The 18402-nt window shown below is 44.9% G+C and overlaps 6 non-coding genes across 6 annotated transcripts; 4 read left to right on the top strand and 2 right to left on the bottom strand.

The window, feature by feature from the left end:
* Positions 1 to 354: 354 nt before the first annotated feature.
* Positions 355 to 444, top strand: trnap-agg (transfer RNA proline (anticodon AGG)). The gene is given in 2 exon segments: positions 355 to 390; positions 409 to 444. It is a non-coding gene; the product is annotated as a tRNA-Pro (tRNA).
* Positions 445 to 3348: 2904 nt separating this feature from the next.
* Positions 3349 to 3438, bottom strand: trnar-ucg (transfer RNA arginine (anticodon UCG)). The gene is given in 2 exon segments: positions 3349 to 3384; positions 3402 to 3438. It is a non-coding gene; the product is annotated as a tRNA-Arg (tRNA).
* A 1811-nt stretch (positions 3439 to 5249) lies between these two features.
* Positions 5250 to 5339, top strand: trnap-agg (transfer RNA proline (anticodon AGG)). Its single transcript is given in 2 exon segments — positions 5250 to 5285; positions 5304 to 5339. It is a non-coding gene; the product is annotated as a tRNA-Pro (tRNA).
* Positions 5340 to 9874: 4535 nt separating this feature from the next.
* On the bottom strand, positions 9875 to 9964 carry trnar-ucg (transfer RNA arginine (anticodon UCG)). The gene is given in 2 exon segments: positions 9875 to 9910; positions 9928 to 9964. It is a non-coding gene; the product is annotated as a tRNA-Arg (tRNA).
* Positions 9965 to 11774: 1810 nt separating this feature from the next.
* Positions 11775 to 11864, top strand: trnap-agg (transfer RNA proline (anticodon AGG)). The gene is given in 2 exon segments: positions 11775 to 11810; positions 11829 to 11864. It is a non-coding gene; the product is annotated as a tRNA-Pro (tRNA).
* Positions 11865 to 15041: 3177 nt separating this feature from the next.
* trnap-agg (transfer RNA proline (anticodon AGG)) lies at positions 15042 to 15131 on the top strand. Its single transcript is given in 2 exon segments — positions 15042 to 15077; positions 15096 to 15131. It is a non-coding gene; the product is annotated as a tRNA-Pro (tRNA).
* The last annotated feature ends 3271 nt before the right edge of the window (positions 15132 to 18402 follow it).

Below are 18402 nucleotides of genomic sequence, written 5' to 3'. Positions count from 1 at the left end.
TCCACTGCTTCAGCTGAGGGACTGTCAAAAATTGTCGGTTTGAAGCCAGATTCGGAACAGAAGAAGTGTCGCCCAGTTAATTAAACGACCGCAGCAGGACTCAAACTTGCAATCTTCTGATAACTGAAAAACTCGCTAACCGAATTCAGACGCCTTACCCATTAGGCCACGCAGCCGCAGATGCTGCTGAGCTTCTTTTTATGGGGAGAATTGTGAGCAGATTCAAGGAAACTGCTCGCAAAAAGAAGCGGATTGAGGAAAAGTTAAACATTTTAACTGAATGAACAGGACTTCTGCGAGCTGGGTTTGCACCAGCGCAGGGAATCGCAATGCAACTTAAACCATAACATCGGCGGCTCGTTGGTCTAGGGGTATGATTCTCGCTTAGGGAATTTCCATGGCTTAAATTGCGAGAGGTCCCGGGTTCAAATCCCGGACGAGCCCGCCACATTTAGTTGAATTCAACACCTCGGTCATGAAAACTGAAATCGTTCTCCTTTAAAAAAAACGGAATGATCCGGGACTGTGAGCTCTGCCATTTCAAACAGAAACAGAATGATCCGGGACTGTGAGCACTCTCTTTTTAAACAGACCCAGAGTGATTAACAACTGACCACGACCCATTCCATTATAGACAGGCCTGATTTTCAATGCTTATGAAATCGATGGCAACATATATCGGACTGTTTCTATAACAGGCGGCCGATTACGATGCCCGCTTTTCTGTTGGGTGACAAATTGAAAGTTTACTCCATTGTAATTTTCCCTTTATCTCCGTCATTTCTCTCCAGCCAAATGAACTGAGTCTAGGTGTCAGCCGTGGCTCAGCGGCAGCAAAGTCAAGCACCACTCCAGAGACTTGAGCACATAATCCAGGCTGACACTCCAGTGCAGTAATGACGTAGTGCTGCACTGTTGGTGCCTCCGTCTTTCTAGTAAGACGTTAAACCGGGCCCTCCGATCCCATGAGAGTATGCCGAAAAGAACGAGGATGTCTCGCCCATTAGTTATATCTCAACCAAAGACACTAAAGCAGAAAATCTCGTCATTAAGGTTGATAAATATTTCTGAAATTACATTGCCTCCTAAAGGAGAAATTTATGTTTCTGCTCCCTAATCATTTGGCTCTGGTCCCGCTACTCTTTAATTCGGTGACAATCTCAGCAGAAGAAAGGAGGAGTTCGACAATCTCCGAATCGCGATCACTGCTCCAACTTCATTCAAGAAGTTGAAGAATTGCAGTGGTCTCTCTTAATTTTAACAAGATATGAGTAATGCATGGGGCACAGACCAGGAGCACCAGAGCGCCTCTGACGAAATTGCATTTGAAAGCTTATTTTAGAGAAGATTCAGTTAAATGCTCGGAAAGTGTACCAGTATCAAACGTAATAACGACGAGGATGGGAGCTGAACCCTCGCGTACAGATCGGCAATAGATTAACTGTCTATCGCCTTAACCTTTCGGCCACCTCGACTCAACCATATACTGCTCTCAGCCATTTCATTTCCTGCTTTTTGCATCTAAGCAGAAATACCCTGAAAGAAAGTCCACTTCACCGCTTATCCTGCCCGTGCACCCAGATCAACAATGTTGAAAATGTACAATCAGCTTAATGTAAGCAAAAGGCCTTCCACTGCTTCAGTTGAGGGACTGTCAAAAATGTTCGGTTTGAAGCCAGATTCGGAACAGAAAAAGTGTCGCCCAGTTAATTAAACGACTGCAGCAGGACTCGAACCTGCAATCTTCTGATGACTGAATAACTCATAACCGAAGTCAGACGCCTTATCCATTAGGCCACGCAGCCGCTGATACTGCTGGCTGTCTTTTTATGGGGAGAATTGTGAGCAGATTCAAGGAAACTGCTCGCAAAAAGAAGCGGATTGAGGAAAAGTTAAACATTTTAACTGAATGAACAGGACTTCTGCGAGCTGGGTTTGCACCAGCGCAGGGAATCACAATGCAACTTGAAGCACAGCATCGGTGGTTCGTTGGTCTAGGGGTATGACTCTCGCTTAGGGAATTTTTCGTGGCTTAAAATGCGAGACGTCCCGGGTTCAAATCCCGGGCTGAGCCCCGCCGCATTTAGTTAAACTCAACACCTCAGTCATGAAAGCTGAAACCGTTCTACTTTAAAAAATACGGAATTAATCGGGACTGTGAGCTCTGCCATTTTAAACAGAAACAGAATGATCCGGGAATGTGATCACTCCCGGTTTAAATAGACCCAGAGTGATTAACAACTGACCACGACCCATTCCATTATAGACAGGCCTGATTTTCAATGCTTATGAAATCGATGGCAACATAAATCGGACTGTTTCTATAACAGGCGGCCGATTACGATGCCCGCTTTTCTGTTGGGTGACAAATTGAAAGTTTACTCCATTGTAATTTCTCCCTTTATCTCCGTCATTTCTCTCCAGCCAAATGAACTGAGTCTAGGTGTCAGCCGTGGCTCAGCGGCAGCAAAGTCAAGCACCACTCCAGAGACTTGAGCAGATAATCCAGGCAGACACCCCAGTGCAGTAATGAGGTAGTGCTGCACTGTTGGTGCCTCCGTCTTTCTAGTAAGACGTTAAACCGGGTCCTCCGATCCCATGAGAGTATGCCGAAAAGAACGAGGATGTCTCGCCCCTTATTTATATCTCAACCAAAGACACTAAAACAGAAAATCTCGTCATTAAGGTTGATAAATATTTTTGAAATTACATTGCCTCCTAAAGGAGAAATTTATGTTTCTGCTCCCTAATCATTTGCCTCTAGTCCCGCTGCTCTTTCATTCGGTGACAATCTCAGCAGAAGAAAGGAGGAGTTCGACAATCTCCGAATCGCGATCACTGCTCCAACTTCATTCAAGAAGTTGAAGAATTGCAGTGGTCTCTTTTAATTTTAACAAGATATGAGTAATGCATGGGGCACAGACCAGGAGCACCAGAGCGCCTCTGACGAAATTGCATTTGAAAGCTTATTTTAGACAAGATTCAGTTAAATGCTCGGAAAGTGTACCAGTATCAAACGTAATAACGACGAGCATGGGAGCTGAACCCTCGCGTACAGATCGGCAATAGATTAACTGTCTATCGCCTTAACCTTTCGGCCACCTCGACTCAACCATATACTGCTCTCAGCCATTTCATTTCCTGCTTTTTGCATCTAAGCAGAAATACCCTGAAAGAAAGTCCACTTCACCGCTTATCCTGCCCGTGCACCCAGATCAACAATGTTGAAAATATACAATCAGCTTAATGTAAGCAAAAGGCCTTCCACTGCTTCAGTTGAGGGACTGTCAAAAATGTTCGGTTTGAAGCCAGATTCGGAACAGAAAAAGTGTCGCCCAGTTAATTAAACGACTGCGGCAGGACTCGAACCTGCAATCTTCTGATGACTGAATAACTCATAACCGAAGTCAGACGCCTTATCCATTAGGCCACGCAGCCGCTGATACTGCTGGTTGTCTTTTTATGGGGAGAATTGTGAGCAGATTCAAGGAAACTGCTCGCAAAAAGAAGCGGATTGAGGAAAAGTTAAACATTTTAACTGAATGAACAGGACTTCTGCGAGCTGGGTTTGCACCAGCGCAGGGAATCACAATGCAACTTGAAGCACAGCATCGGTGGTTCGTTGGTCTAGGGGTATGACTCTCGCTTAGGGAATTTTCGTGGCTTAAAATGCGAGACGTCCCGGGTTCAAATCCCGCGCTGAGCCCCGCCGCATTTAGTTAAACTCAACACCTCGGTCATGAAAGCTGAAACCGTTCTACTATAAAAAATACGGAATTAATCGGGACTGTGAGCTCTGCCATTTTAAACAGAAACAGAATGATCCGGGAATGTGAGCACTCCCGGTTTAAATAGACCCAGAGTGATTAACAACTGACCACGACCCATTCCATTATAGACAGGCCTGATTTTCAATGCTTATGAAATCGATGGCAACATAAATCGGACTGTTTCTATAACAGGCGGCAGATTACGATGCCCGCTTTTCTGTTGGATGACAAATTGAAAGTTTACTCCATTGTAATTTTTCCCTTTATCTCCGTCATTTCTCTCCAGCAAAATGAACTGAGTCTAGGTGTCAGCCGTGGCTCAGCGGCAGCAAAGTCAAGCACCACTCCAGAGACTTGAGCAGATGATCCAGGCAGACACCCCAGTGCAGTAATGAGGTAGTGCTGCACTGTTGGTGCCTCCGTCTTTCTAGTAAGACGTTAAACCGGGTCCTCCGATCCCATGAGAGTATGCCGAAAAGAACGAGGATGTGTCGCCCCTTATTTCTATCTCAACCAAAGACACTAAAACAGAAAATCTCGTCATTAAGGTTGATAAATATTTTTGAAATTACATTGCCTCCTAAAGGAGAAATTTATGTTTCTGCTCCCTAATCATTTGGCTCTGGTCCCGCTACTCTTTCATTCGGTGACAATCTCAGCAGAAGAAAGGAGGAGTTCGACAATCTCCGAATCGCGATCACTGCTCCAACTTCATTCAAGAAGTTGAAGAATTGGAGTGGTCTCTTTTAATTTTAACAAGATATGAGTAATGCATGGGGCACAGACCAGGAGCACCAGAGCGACTCTGACGAAATTGCATTTGAAAGCTTATTTTAGGCAAGATTCAGTTAAATGCTCGGAAATTGTACCAGTATCAAACGTAATAATGACGAGAATGGGAGCTGAACCCTCGCGTACAGATCGGCAATAGATTAACAGTCTATCGCCTTAACCTTTCGGCCACCTCGACTCAATCATATACTGCTCTCAGTCATTCCATTTCCTGCTTTTTGCATCTAAGCAGAAATACCCTGAAAGAAAGTCCACTTCACCGCTTATCCTGCCCGTGCACCCAGATCTACAATGTTGAAAATGTACAATCAGCTTAATGTAAGCAAAAGGCCTTCCACTGCTTCAGTTGAGGGACTGTCAAAAATTGTCGGTTTGAAGCCAGATTCGGAACAGAAGAAGTATCGCCCAGTTAATTAAACGACCGCAGCAGGACTCGAACCTGCAATCTTCTGATAACTGAAAAACTCGCTAACCGAATTCAGACGCCTTACCCATTAGGCCACGCAGCCGCAGATGCTGCTGAGTTTCTTTTTATGGGGAGAATTGTGAGCAGATTCAAGGAAACTGCTCGCAAAAAGAAGCGGATTGAGGAAAAGTTAAACATTTTAACTGAATGAACAGGACTTCTGCGAGCTGGGTTTGCACCAGCGCAGGGAATCGCAATGCAACTTAAACCATAACATCGGCGGCTCGTTGGTCTAGGGGTATGATTCTCGCTTAGGGAATTTCCATGGCTTAAATTGCGAGAGGTCCCGGGTTTAAATCCCGGACGAGCCCCGCCACATTTAGTTGAATTCAACACCTCGGTCATGAAAACTGAAATCGTTCTCCTTTAAAAAAAACGGAATGATCCGGGACTGTGAGCTCTGCCATTTCAAACAGAAACAGAATGATCCGGGACTGTGAGCACTCTCTTTTTAAACAGACCCAGAGTGATTAACAACTGACCACGACCCATTCCATTATAGACAGGCCTGGTTTTCAATGCTTATGAAATCGATGGCAACATATATCGGACTGTTTCTATAACAGGCGGCCGATTACGATGCCCGCTTTTCTGTTGGGTGACAAATTGAAAGTTTACTCCATTGTAATTTTCCCTTTATCTCCGTCATTTCTCTCCAGCCAAATGAACTGAGTCTAGGTGTCAGCCGTGGCTCAGAGGCAGCAAAGTCAAGCACCACTCCAGAGACTTGAGCAGATAATCCAGGCAGACACTCCAGTGCAGTAATGACGTAGTGCTGCACTGTTGGTGCCTCCGTCTTTCTAGTAAGACGTTAAACCGGGCCCTCGGATCCCATGAGAGTATGCCGAAAAGAACGAGGATGTCTCGCCCATTAGTTATATCTCAACCAAAGACACTAAAGCAGAAAATCTCGTCATTAAGGTTGATAAATATTTCTGAAATTACATTGCCTCCTAAAGGAGAAATTTATGTTTCTGCTCCCTAATCATTTGGCTCTGGTCCCGCTACTCTTTAATTCGGTGACAATCTCAGCAGAAGAAAGGAGGAGTTCGACAATCTCCGAATCGCGATCACTGCTCCAACTTCATTCAAGAAGTTGAAGAATTGCAGTGGTCTCTCTTAATTTTAACAAGATATGAGTAATGCATGGGGCACAGACCAGGAGCACCAGAGCGCCTCTGACGAAATTGCATTTGAAAGCTTATTTTAGACAAGATTCAGTTAAATGCTCGGAAAGTGTACCAGTATCAAACGTAATAACGACGAGGATGGGAGCTGAACCCTCGCGTACAGATCGGCAATAGATTAACTGTCTATCGCCTTAACCTTTCGGCCACCTCGACCCAACCATATACTGCTCTCAGCCATTTCATTTCCTGCTTTTTGCATCTAAGCAGAAATACCCTGAAAGAAAGTCCACTTCACCGCTTATCCTGCCCGTGCACCCAGATCAACAATGTTGAAAATGTACAATCAGCTTAATGTAAGCAAAAGGCCTTCCACTGCTTCAGTTGAGGGACTGTCAAAAATGTTCGGATTGAAGCCAGATTCGGAACAGAAAAAGTGTCGCCCAGTTAATTAAACGACTGCGGTAGGATTCGAACCTGCAATCTTCTGATGACTGAATAACTCATAACCGAAGTCAGACGCCTTATCCATTAGGCCACGCAGCCGCTGATACTGCTGGTTGTCTTTTTATGGGGAGAATTGTGAGCAGATTCAAGGAAACTGCTCGCAAAAAGAAGCGGATTGAGGAAAAGTTAAACATTTTAACTGAATGAACAGGACTTCTGCGAGCTGGGTTTGCACCAGCGCAGGGAATCACAATGCAACTTGAAGCACAGCATCGGTGGTTCGTTGGTCTAGGGGTATGACTCTCGCTTAGGGAATTTTCGTGGCTTAAAATGCGAGACGTCCCGGGTTCAAATCCCGGGCTGAGCCCCGCCGCATTTAGTTAAACTCAACACCTCGGTCATGAAAGCTGAAACCGTTCTACTTTAAAAAATACGGAATTAATCGGGACTGTGAGCTCTGCCATTTTAAACAGAAACAGAATGATCCGGGAATGTGAGCACTCCCGGTTTAAATAGACCCAGAGTGATTAACAACTGACCACGACCCATTCCATTATAGACAGGCCTGATTTTCAATGCTTATGAAATCGATGGCAACATAAATCGGACTGTTTCTATAACAGGCGGCCGATTACGATGCCCGCTTTTCTGTTGGGTGACAAATTGAAAGTTTACTCCATTGTAATTTTTCCCTTTATCTCCGTCATTTCTCTCCAGCCAAATGAACTGAGTCTAGGTGTCAGCCGCGGCTCAGCGGCAGCAAAGTCAAGCACCACTCCAGAGACTTGAGCAGATAATCCAGGCAGACACCCCAGTGCAGTAATGAGGTAGTGCTGCACTGTTGGTGCCTCCGTCTTTCTCGTAAGACGTTAAACCGGGTCCTCCGATCCCATGAGAGTATGCCGAAAAGAACGAGGATGTCTCGCCCATTAGTTATATCTCAACCAAAGACACTAAAGCAGAAAATCTCGTCATTAAGGTTGATAAATATTTCTGAAATTACATTGCCTCCTAAAGGAGAAATTTATGTTTCTGCTCCCTAATCATTTGGCTCTGGTCCCGCTACTCTTTAATTCGGTGACAATCTCAGCAGAAGAAAGGAGGAGTTCGACAATCTCCGAATCGCGATCACTGCTCCAACTTCATTCAAGAAGTTGAAGAATTGCAGTGGTCTCTCTTAATTTTAACAAGATATGAGTAATGCATGGGGCACAGACCAGGAGCACCAGAGCGCCTCTGACGAAATTGCATTTGAAAGCTTATTTTAGACAAGATTCAGTTAAATGCTCGGAAAGTGTACCAGTATCAAACGTAATAACGACGAGGATGGGAGCTGAACCCTCGCGTACAGATCGGCAATAGATTAACTGTCTATCGCCTTAACCTTTCGGCCACCTCGACTCAACCATATACTGCTCTCAGCCATTTCATTTCCTGCTTTTTGCATCTAAGCAGAAATACCCTGAAAGAAAGTCCACTTCACCGCTTATCCTGCCCGTGCACCCAGATCAACAATGTTGAAAATATACAATCAGCTTAATGTAAGCAAAAGGCCTTCCACTGCTTCAGTTGAGGGACTGTCAAAAATGTTCGGTTTGAAGCCAGATTCGGAACAGAAGAAGTGTCGCCCAGTTAATTAAACGACCGCAGCAGGACTCGAACCTGCAATCTTCTGATGACTGAATAACTCATAACCGAATTCAGTCGCCTTACCCATTAGGCCACGCAGCCGCAGATGCTGCTGAGTTTCTTTTTATGGGGAGAATTGTGAGCAGATTCAAGGAAACTGCTCGCAAAAGGAAGCGGATTGAGGAAAAGTTAAACATTTTAACTGAATGAACAGGACTTCTGCGAGCTGGGTTTGCACCAGCGCAGGGAATCGCAATGCAACTTAAAACATAACATCGGCGGCTCGTTGGTCTAGGGGTATGATTCTCGCTTAGGGAATTTCCATGGCTTAAATTGCGAGAGGTCCCGCGTTCAAATCCCGGACGAGCCCCGCCGCATTTAGTTGAATTCAACACCTCGGTCATGAAAACTGAAATCGTTCTCCTTTAAAAAAAACGGAATGATCCGGGACTGTGAGCTCTGCCATTTCAAACAGAAACAGAATGATCCGGGACTGTGAGCACTCTCTTTTTAAACAGACCCAGAGTGATTAACAACTGACCACGACCCTTTCCATTATAGACAGGCCTGATTTTCAATGCTTATGAAATCGATGGCAACATAAATCGGACTGTTTCTATAACAGGCGGCCGATTACGATGCCCGCTTTTCTGTTGGGTGACAAATTGAAAGTTTACTCCATTGTAATTTTTCCCTTTATCTCCGTCATTTCTCTCCAGCCAAATGAACTGAGTCTAGGTGTCAGCCGTGGCTCAGCGGCAGCAAAGTCAAGCACCACTCCAGAGACTTGAGCAGATAATCCAGGCAGACACTCCAGTGCAGTAATGACGTAGTGCTGCACTGTTGGTGCCTCCGTCTTTCTAGTAAGACGTTAAACCGGGCCCTCGGATCCCATGAGAGTAGGCCGAAAAGAACGAGGATGTCTCGCCCATTAGTTATATCTCAACCAAAGACACTAAAGCAGAAAATCTCGTCATTAAGGTTGATAAATATTTCTGAAATTACATTGCCTCCTAAAGGAGAAATTTATGTTTCTGCTCCCTAATCATTTGGCTCTGGTCCCGCTACTCTTTAATTCGGTGACAATCTCAGCAGAAGAAAGGAGGAGTTCGACAATCTCCGAATCGCGATCACTGCTCCAACTTCATTCAAGAAGTTGAAGAATTGCAGTGGTCTCTCTTAATTTTAACAAGATATGAGTAATGCATGGGGCACAGACCAGGAGCACCAGAGCGCCTCTGACGAAATTGCATTTGAGAGCTTATTTTAGACAAGATTCAGTTAAATGCTCGGAAAGTGTACCAGTATCAAATGTAATAACGACGAGGATGGGAGCTGAACCCTCGCGTACAGATCGGCAATAGATTAACTGTCTATCGCCTTAACCTTTCGGCCACCTCGACTCAACCATATACTGCTCTCAGCCATTTCATTTCCTGCTTTTTGCATCTAAGCAGAAATACCCTGAAAGAAAGTCCACTTCACCGCTTATCCTGCCCGTGCACCCAGATCAACAATGTTGAAAATGTACAATCAGCTTAATGTAAGCAAAAGGCCTTCCACTGCTTCAGTTGAGGGAATGTCAAAAATGTTCGGTTTGAAGCCAGATTCGGAACAGAAAAAGTGTCGCCCAGTTAATTAAACGACTGCGGCAGGACTCGAACCTGCAATCTTCTGATGACTGAATAACTCATAACCGAAGTCAGACGCCTTATCCATTAGGCCACGCAGCCGCTGATACTGCTGGGTGTCTTTTTATGGGGAGAATTGTGAGCAGATTCAAGGAAACTGCTCGCAAAAAGAAGCGGATTGAGGAAAAGTTAAACATTTTAACTGAATGAACAGGACTTCTGCGAGCTGGGTTTGCACCAGCGCAGGGAATCACAATGCAACTTGAAGCAGAGCATCGGTGGTTCGTTGGTCTAGGGGTATGACTCTCGCTTAGGGAATTTCCGTGGCTTAAAATGCGAGACGTCCCGGGTTCAAATCCCGGACTGAGCCCCGCCGCATTTAGTTAAACTCAACACCTCGGTCATGAAAGCTGAAACCGTTCTACTTTAAAAAATACGGAATTAATCGGGACTGTGAGCTCTGCCATTTTAAACAGAAACAGAATGATCCGGGAATCTGAGCACTCCCGGTTTAAATAGACCCAGAGTGATTAACAACTGACCACGACCCATTCCATTATAGACAGGCCTGATTTTCAATGCTTATGAAATCGATGGCAACATAAATCGGACTGTTTCTATAACAGGCGGCCGATTACGATGCCCGCTTTTCTGTAGGTGACAAATTGAAAGTTTACTCCATTGTAATTTTTCCCTTTATCTCCGTCATTTCTCTCCAGCCAAATGAACTGAGTCTAGGTGTCAGCCGTGGCTCAGCGGCAGCAAAGTCAAGCACCACTCCAGAGACTTGAGCAGATAATCCAGGCAGACACCCCAGTGCAGTAATGAGGTAGTGCTGCACTGTTGGTGCCTCCGTTTTTCTAGTAAGACGTTAAACCGGGTCCTCCGATCCCATGAGAGTATGCCGAAAAGAACGAGGATGTCTCGCCCCTTATTTATATCTCAACCAAAGACACTAAAACAGAAAATCTCGTCATTAAGGTTGATAAATATTTTTGAAATTACATTTCCTCCTAAAGGAGAAATTTATGTTTCTGCTCCCTAATCATTTGCCTCTGGTCCCGCTACTCTTTCATTCGGTGACAATGTCAGCAGAAGAAAGGAGGAGTTCGACAATCTCCGAATCGCGATCACTGCTCCAACTTCATTCAAGAAGTTGAAGAATTGCAGTGGTCTCTTTTAATTTTAACAAGATATGAGTAATGCATGGGGCACAGACCAGGAGCACCAGAGCGACTCTGACGAAATTGCATTTGAAAGCTTATTTTAGGCAAGATTCAGTTAAATGCTCGGAAATTGTACCAGTATCAAACGTAATAATGACGAGAATGGGAGCTGAACCCTCGCGTACAGATCGGCAATAGATTAACAGTCTATCGCCTTAACCTTTCGGCCACCTCGACTCAACCATATACCGCTCTCAGCCATTCCATTTCCTGCTTTTTGCATCTAAGCAGAAATACCCTGAAAGAAAGTCCACTTCACCGCTTATCCTGCCCGTGCACCCAGATCTACAATGTTGAAAATGTACAATCAGCTTAATGTAAGCAAAAGGCCTTCCACTGCTTCAGCTGAGGGACTGTCAAAAATTGTCGGTTTGAAGCCAGATTCGGAACAGAAGAAGTGTCGCCCAGTTAATTAAACGACCGCAGCAGGACTCAAACCTGCAATCTTCTGATAACTGAAAAACTCGCTAACCGAATTCAGACGCCTTACCCATTAGGCCACGCAGCCGCAGATGCTGCTGAGCTTCTTTTTATGGGGAGAATTGTGAGCAGATTCAAGGAAACTGCTCGCAAAAAGAAGCGGATTGAGGAAAAGTTAAACATTTTAACTGAATGAACAGGACTTCTGCGAGCTGGGTTTGCACCAGCGCAGGGAATCGCAATGCAACTTAAACCATAACATCGGCGGCTCGTTGGTCTAGGGGTATGATTCTCGCTTAGGGAATTTCCATGGCTTAAATTGCGAGAGGTCCCGGGTTCAAATCCCGGACGAGCCCCGCCACATTTAATTGAATTCAACACCTCGGTCATGAAAACTGAAATCGTTCTCCTTTAAAAAAAACGGAATGATCCGGGACTGTGAGCTCTGCCATTTCAAACAGAAACAGAATGATCCGGGACTGTGAGCACTCTCTTTTTAAACAGACCCAGAGTGATTAACAACTGACCACGACCCATTCCATTATAGACAGGCCTGATTGTCAATGCTTATTAAATCGATGGCAACATATATCGGACTGTTTCTATAACAGGCGGCCGATTACGATGCCCGCTTTTCTGTTGGGTGACATATTGAAAGTTTACTCCATTGTAATTTTCCCTTTATCTCCGTCATTTCTCTCCAGCCAAATGAACTGAGTCTAGGTGTCAGCCGTGGCTCAGCGGCAGCAAAGTCAAGCACCACTCCAGAGACTTGAGCACATAATCCAGGCTGACACTCCAGTGCAGTAATGACGTAGTGCTGCACTGTTGGTGCCTCCGTCTTTCTAGTAAGACGTTAAACCGGGTCCTCGGATCCCATGAGAGTATGCCGAAAAGAACGAGGATGTCTCGCCCATTATTTATATCTCAACCAAAGACACTAAAGCAGAAAATCTCGTCATTAAGGTTGATAAATATTTTTGAAATTACATTGCCTCCTAAAGGAGAAATTTATGTTTCTGCTCCCTAATCATTTGGCTCTGGTCCCGCTACTCTTTCATTCGGTGACAATCTCAGCAGAAGAAAGGAGGAGTTCGACAATCTCCGAATCGCGATCACTGCTCCAACTTCATTCAAGAAGTTGAAGAATTGCAGTGGTCTCTTTTAATTTTAACAAGATATGAGTAATGCATGGGGCACAGACCAGGAGCACCAGAGCGCCTCTGACGAAATTGCATTTGAAAGCTTATTTTAGACAAGATTCAGTTAAATGCTCGGAAAGTGTACCAGTATCAAACGTAATAACGACGAGGATGGGAGCTGCACCCTCGCGTACAGATCGGCAATAGATTAACTGTCTATCGCCTTAACCTTTCGGCCACCTCGACTCAACCATATACTGCTCTCAGCCATTTCATTTCCTGCTTTTTGCATCTAAGCAGAAATACCCTGAAAGAAAGTCCACTTCACCGCTTATCCTGCCCGTGCACCCAGATCAACAATGTTGAAAATGTACAATCAGCTTAATGTAAGCAAAAGGCCTTCCACTGCTTCAGTTGAGGGACTGTCAAAAATGTTCGGTTTGAAGCCAGATTCGGAACAGAAAAAGTGTCGCCCAGTTAATTAAACGACTGCGGCAGGACTCGAACCTGCAATCTTCTGATGACTGAATAACTCATAACCGAAGTCAGACGCCTTATCCATCAGGCCACGCAGCCGCAGATGCTGCTGAGCTTCTTTTTATGGGGAGAATTGTGAGCAGATTCAAGGAAACTGCTCGCAAAAAGAAGCGGATTGAGGAAAAGTTAAACATTTTAACTGAATGAACAGGACTTCTGCGAGCTGGGTTTGCACCAGCGCAGGGAATCACAATGCAACTTGAAGCACAGCATCGGTGGTTCGTTGGTTTAGGGGTATGACTCGCGCTTAGGGAATTTCCGTGGTTTAAAATGCGAGATGTCCCGGGTTCAAATCCTGGACTGAGCCCCGCCGCATTTAGTTAAACTCAACACCTCGGTCATGAAAGCTGAAACCGTTCTACTTTAAAAAATACGGAATTAATCGGGACTGTGAGCTCTGCCATTTTAAACAGAAGCAGAATGATCCGGGAATGTGAGCACTCCCGGTTTAAATAGACCCAGAGTGATTAACAACTGACCACGACCCATTCCATTATAGACAGGCCTGATTTTCAATGCTTATGAAATCGATGGCAACATAAATCGGACTGTTTCTATAACAGGCGGCCGATTACGATGCCCGCTTTTCTGTTGGGTGACAAATTGAAAGTTTACTCCATTGTAATTTTTCCCTTTATCTCCGTCATTTCTCTCCAGCCAAATGAACTGAGTCTAGGTGTCAGCCGTGGCTCAGCGGCAGCAAAGTCAAGCACCACTCCAGAGACTTGAGCAGATAATCCAGGCAGACACCCCAGTGCAGTAATGAGGTAGTGCTGCACTGTTGGTGCCTCCGTCTTTCTAGTAAGACGTTAAACCGGGTCCTCCGATCCCATGAGAGTATGCCGAAAAGAACGAGGATGTCTCGCCCCTTATTTATATCTCAACCAAAGACACTAAAACAGAAAATCTCGTAGTTAAGGTTGATAAATATTTTTGAAATTACATTGCCTCCTAAAGGAGAAATTTATGTTTCTGCTCCCTAATCATTTGCCTCTGGTCCCGCTACACTTTCATTCGGTGACAATCTCAGCAGAAGAAAGGAGGAGTTCGACAATCTCCGAATCGCGATCACTGCTCCAACTTCATTCAAGAAGTTGAAGAATTGCAGTGGTCTCTTTTAATTTTAACAAGATATGAGTAATGCATGGGGCACAGACCAGGAGCACCAGAGCGACTCTGACGAAATTGCATTTGAATGCTTATTTTAGGCAAGATTCAGTTAAATGCTCGGAAATTGTACCAGTATCAAACGTAATAATGACGAGAATGGGAGCTGAACCCTCGCGTACAGATCGGCAATAGATTAACAGTCTATCGCCTTAACCTTTCGGCCACCTCGACTCAACCATATACTGCTCTCAGCCATTCCATTTCCTGTTTTTTGCATCTAAGCAGAAATACCCTGAAAGAAAGAAAGAAAGAAAGTCCACTTCACCGCTTATCCTGCCCGTGCACCCAATGTTGAAAATGTACAATCAGCTTAATGTAAGCAAAAGGCCTTCCACTGCTTCAGTTGAGGGACTGTCAAAAATTGTCGGTTTGAAGCCAGATTCGGAACAGAAGAAGTGTCGCCCAGTTAATTAAACGACCGCAGCAGGACTCGAACCTGCAATCTTCTGATAACTGAAAAACTCGCTAACCGAATTCAGACGCCTTACCCATTAGGCCACGCAGCCGCAGATGCTGCTGAGTTTCTTTTTATGGGGAGAATTGTGAGCAGATTCAAGGAAACTGCTCGCAAAAAGAAGCGGATTGAGGAAAAGTTAAACATTTTAACTGAATGAACAGAACTTCTGCGAGCTGCGTTTGCACCAGCGCAGGGAATCGCAATGCAACTTAAAACATAACATCGGCGGCTCGTTGGTCTAGGGGTATGATTCTCGCTTAGGGAATTTCCATGGCTTACATTGCGAGAGGTCCCGGGTTCAAATCCCGGGCGAGCCACGCCGCATTTAGTTGAATTCAACACCTCGGTCATGAAAACTGAAATCGTTCTCCTTTAAAAAAAACGGAATGATCCGGGACTGTGAGCTCTGCCATTTCAAACAGAAACAGAATGATCCGGGACTGTGAGCACTCTCGTTTTAAACAGACCCAGAGTGATTAACAACTGACCACGACCAATTCCATTATCGACAGGCCTGATTTTCAATGCTTATGAAATCGATGGCAACATATATCGGACTGTTTCTATAACAGGCGGCCGATTACGATGCCCGCTTTTCTGTTGGGTGGCAAATTGAAAGTTTACTCCATTGTAATTTTCCCTTTATCTCCGTCATTTCTCTCCAGCCAAATGAACTGAGTCTAGGTGTCAGCCGTGGCTCAGCGGCAGCAAAGTCAAGCACCACTCCAGAGACTTGAGCACATAATCCAGGCAGACACTCCAGTGCAGTAATGAGGTAGTGCTGCACTGTTGGTGCCTCCGTCTTTCTAGTAAGACGTTAAACCGGGCCTTCGGATCCCATGAGAGTATGCCGAAAAGAACGAGGATGTCTCGCCCATTATTTATATCTCAACCAAAGACACTAAAGCAGAAAATCTCGTCATTAAGGTTGATAAATATTTTTGAAATTACATTGCCTCCTAAAGGAGAAATTTATGTTTCTGCCCCCTAATCATTTGGCTCTGGTCCCGCTACTCTTTCATTCGGTGACAATCTCAGCAGAAGAAAGGAGGAGTTCGACAATCTCCGAATCGCGATCACTGCTCCAACTTCATTCAAGAAGTTGAAGAATTGCAGTGGTCTCTTTTAATTTTAACAAGATATGAGTAATGCATGGGGCACAGACCAGGAGCACCAGAGCGCCTCTGACGAAATTGCATTTGAAAGCTTATTTTAGACAAGATTCAGTTAAATGCTCGGAAAGTGTACCAGTATCAAACGTAATAACGACGAGGATGGGAGCTGAACCCTCGCGTACAGATCGGCAATAGATTAACTATCTATCGCCTTAACCTTTCGGCCACCTCGACTCAACCATATACTGCTCTCAGCCATTTCATTTCCTGCTTTTTGCATCTAAGCAGAAATACCCTCAAAGAAAGTCCACTTCACCGCTTATCCTGCCCGTGCACCCAGATCAACAATGTTGAAAATGTACAATCAGCTTAATGTAAGCAAAAGGCCTTCCACTGCTTCAGTTGAGGGACTGTCAAAAATGGTCGGTTTGAAGCCAGATTCGGAACAGAAAAAGTGTCGCCCAGTTAATTAAACGACTGCGGCAGGACTCGAACCTGCAATCTTTTGATGACTGAATAACTCATAACCGAAGTCAGACGCCTTATCCATTAGGCCACGCAGCCGCTGATACTGCTAGGTGTCTTTTTATGGGGAGAATTGTGAGCAGATTCAAGGAAACTGCTCGCAAAAATAAGCGGATTGAGGAAAAGTTAAACATTTTAACTGAATGAACAGGACTTCTGCGAGCTGGGTTTGCACCAGCGCAGGGAATCACAATGCAACTTCAAGTAGAGCTTCGGTGGTTCGTTGGTCTAGGGGTATGACTCTCGCTTAGGGAATTTCCGTGGCTTACAATGCGAGACGTCCCGTTGTTCAAATCCCGGACTGAGCCCCGCCGCATTTCGTTAAACTCAACACCTCGGTCATGAAAGCTGAAATCGTTCTACTTTAAAAAATACGGAATTAATCGGGACTGTGAGCTCTGCCATTTTAAACAGAAACAGAATGATCCGGGAATGTGAGCACTCCCGGTTTAAATAGACCCAGAGTGATTAACAACTGACCACGACCCATTCCATTATAGACAGGCCTGATTTTCAATGCTTATGAAATCGATGGCAACATAAATCGGACTGTTTCTACAACAGGCGGCCGATTACGATGCCCGCTTTTCTGTTGGGTGACAAATTGAAAGTTTACTCCATTGTAATTTTTCCCTTTATCTCCGTCATTTCTCTCCAGCCAAATGAACTGAGTCTAGGTGTCAGCCGTGGCTCAGCGGCAGCAAAGTCAAGCACCACTCCAGAGACTTGAGCAGATAATCCAGGCAGACACCCCAGTGCAGTAATGAGGTAGTGCTGCACTGTTGGTGCCTCCGTCTTTCTAGTAAGACGTTAAACCGGGTCCTCCGATCCCATGAGAGTATGCCGAAAAGAACGAGGATGTCTCGCCCCTTATTTATATCTCAACCAAAGACACTAAAACAGAAAATCTCGTCATTCAGGTTGATAAATATTTTTGAAATTACATTGCCTCCTAAAGGAGAAATTTATGTTTCTGCTCCCTAATCATTTGCCTCTGGTCCCGCTACTCTTTCATTCGGTGACAATCTCAGCAGAAGAAAGGAGGAGTTCGACAATCTCCGAATCGCGATCACTGCTCCAACTTCATTCAAGAAGTTGAAGAATTGCAGTGGTCTCTTTTAATTTTAACAAGATATGAGTAATGCATGGGGCACAGACCAGGGGCACCAGAGCGACTCTGACGAAATTGCATTTGAAAGCTTATTTTAGGCAAGATTCAGTTAAATGCTCGGAAATTGTACCAGTATCAAACGTAATAATGACGAGAATGGGAGCTGAACCCTCGCGTACAGATCGGCAATAGATTAACAGTCTATCGCCTTAACCTTTCGGCCACCTCGACTCAACCATATACTGCTCTCAGCCATTCCATTTCCTGCTTTTTGCATCTAAGCAGAAATACCCTGAAAAAAAGTCCACTTCACCGCAGATCCTGCCCGTGCACCCAGATCTACAATGTTGAAAATGTACAATCAGCTTAATGTAAGCAAAAGGCTTCAGTTGAGGGACTGTCAAAAATGTTCGGTTTGAAGCCAGATTCGGAACAGAAAAAGTGTCGCCCAGTTAATTAAACGACTGCGGCAGGACTCGAACCTGCAATATTCTGATGACTGAATAACTCATAACCGAAGTCAGACGCCTTATCCATTAGGCCACGCAGCCGCTGATACTGCTGGGTGTCTTTTTATGGGGAGAATTGTGAGCAGATTCAAGGAAACTGCTCGCAAAAAGAAGCGGATTGAGGAAAAGTTAAACATTTTAACTGAATGAACAGGACTTCTGCGAGCTGGGTTTGCACCAGCGCAGGGAATCACACTGCAACTTGAAGCAGAGCATCGGTGGTTCGTTGGTCTAGGGGTATGACTCTCGCTTAGAGAATTTCCGTGGCTTAAAATGCGAGACGTCCCTGTTTCAAATCCCGGGCTGAGCCCCGCCGCATTTAGTTAAA

Source organism: Somniosus microcephalus, unplaced genomic scaffold, assembly GCF_052327205.1.
Source record: "Somniosus microcephalus isolate GS21.2 unplaced genomic scaffold, FLI_Smic_1.0 unresolved_chr1, whole genome shotgun sequence".
In the NCBI taxonomy this organism is placed as follows: domain Eukaryota; kingdom Metazoa; phylum Chordata; class Chondrichthyes; order Squaliformes; family Somniosidae; genus Somniosus; species Somniosus microcephalus.
Note: the sequence above shows the minus strand (reverse complement) of the source record. Positions and strands in the feature narration are given on the sequence as shown.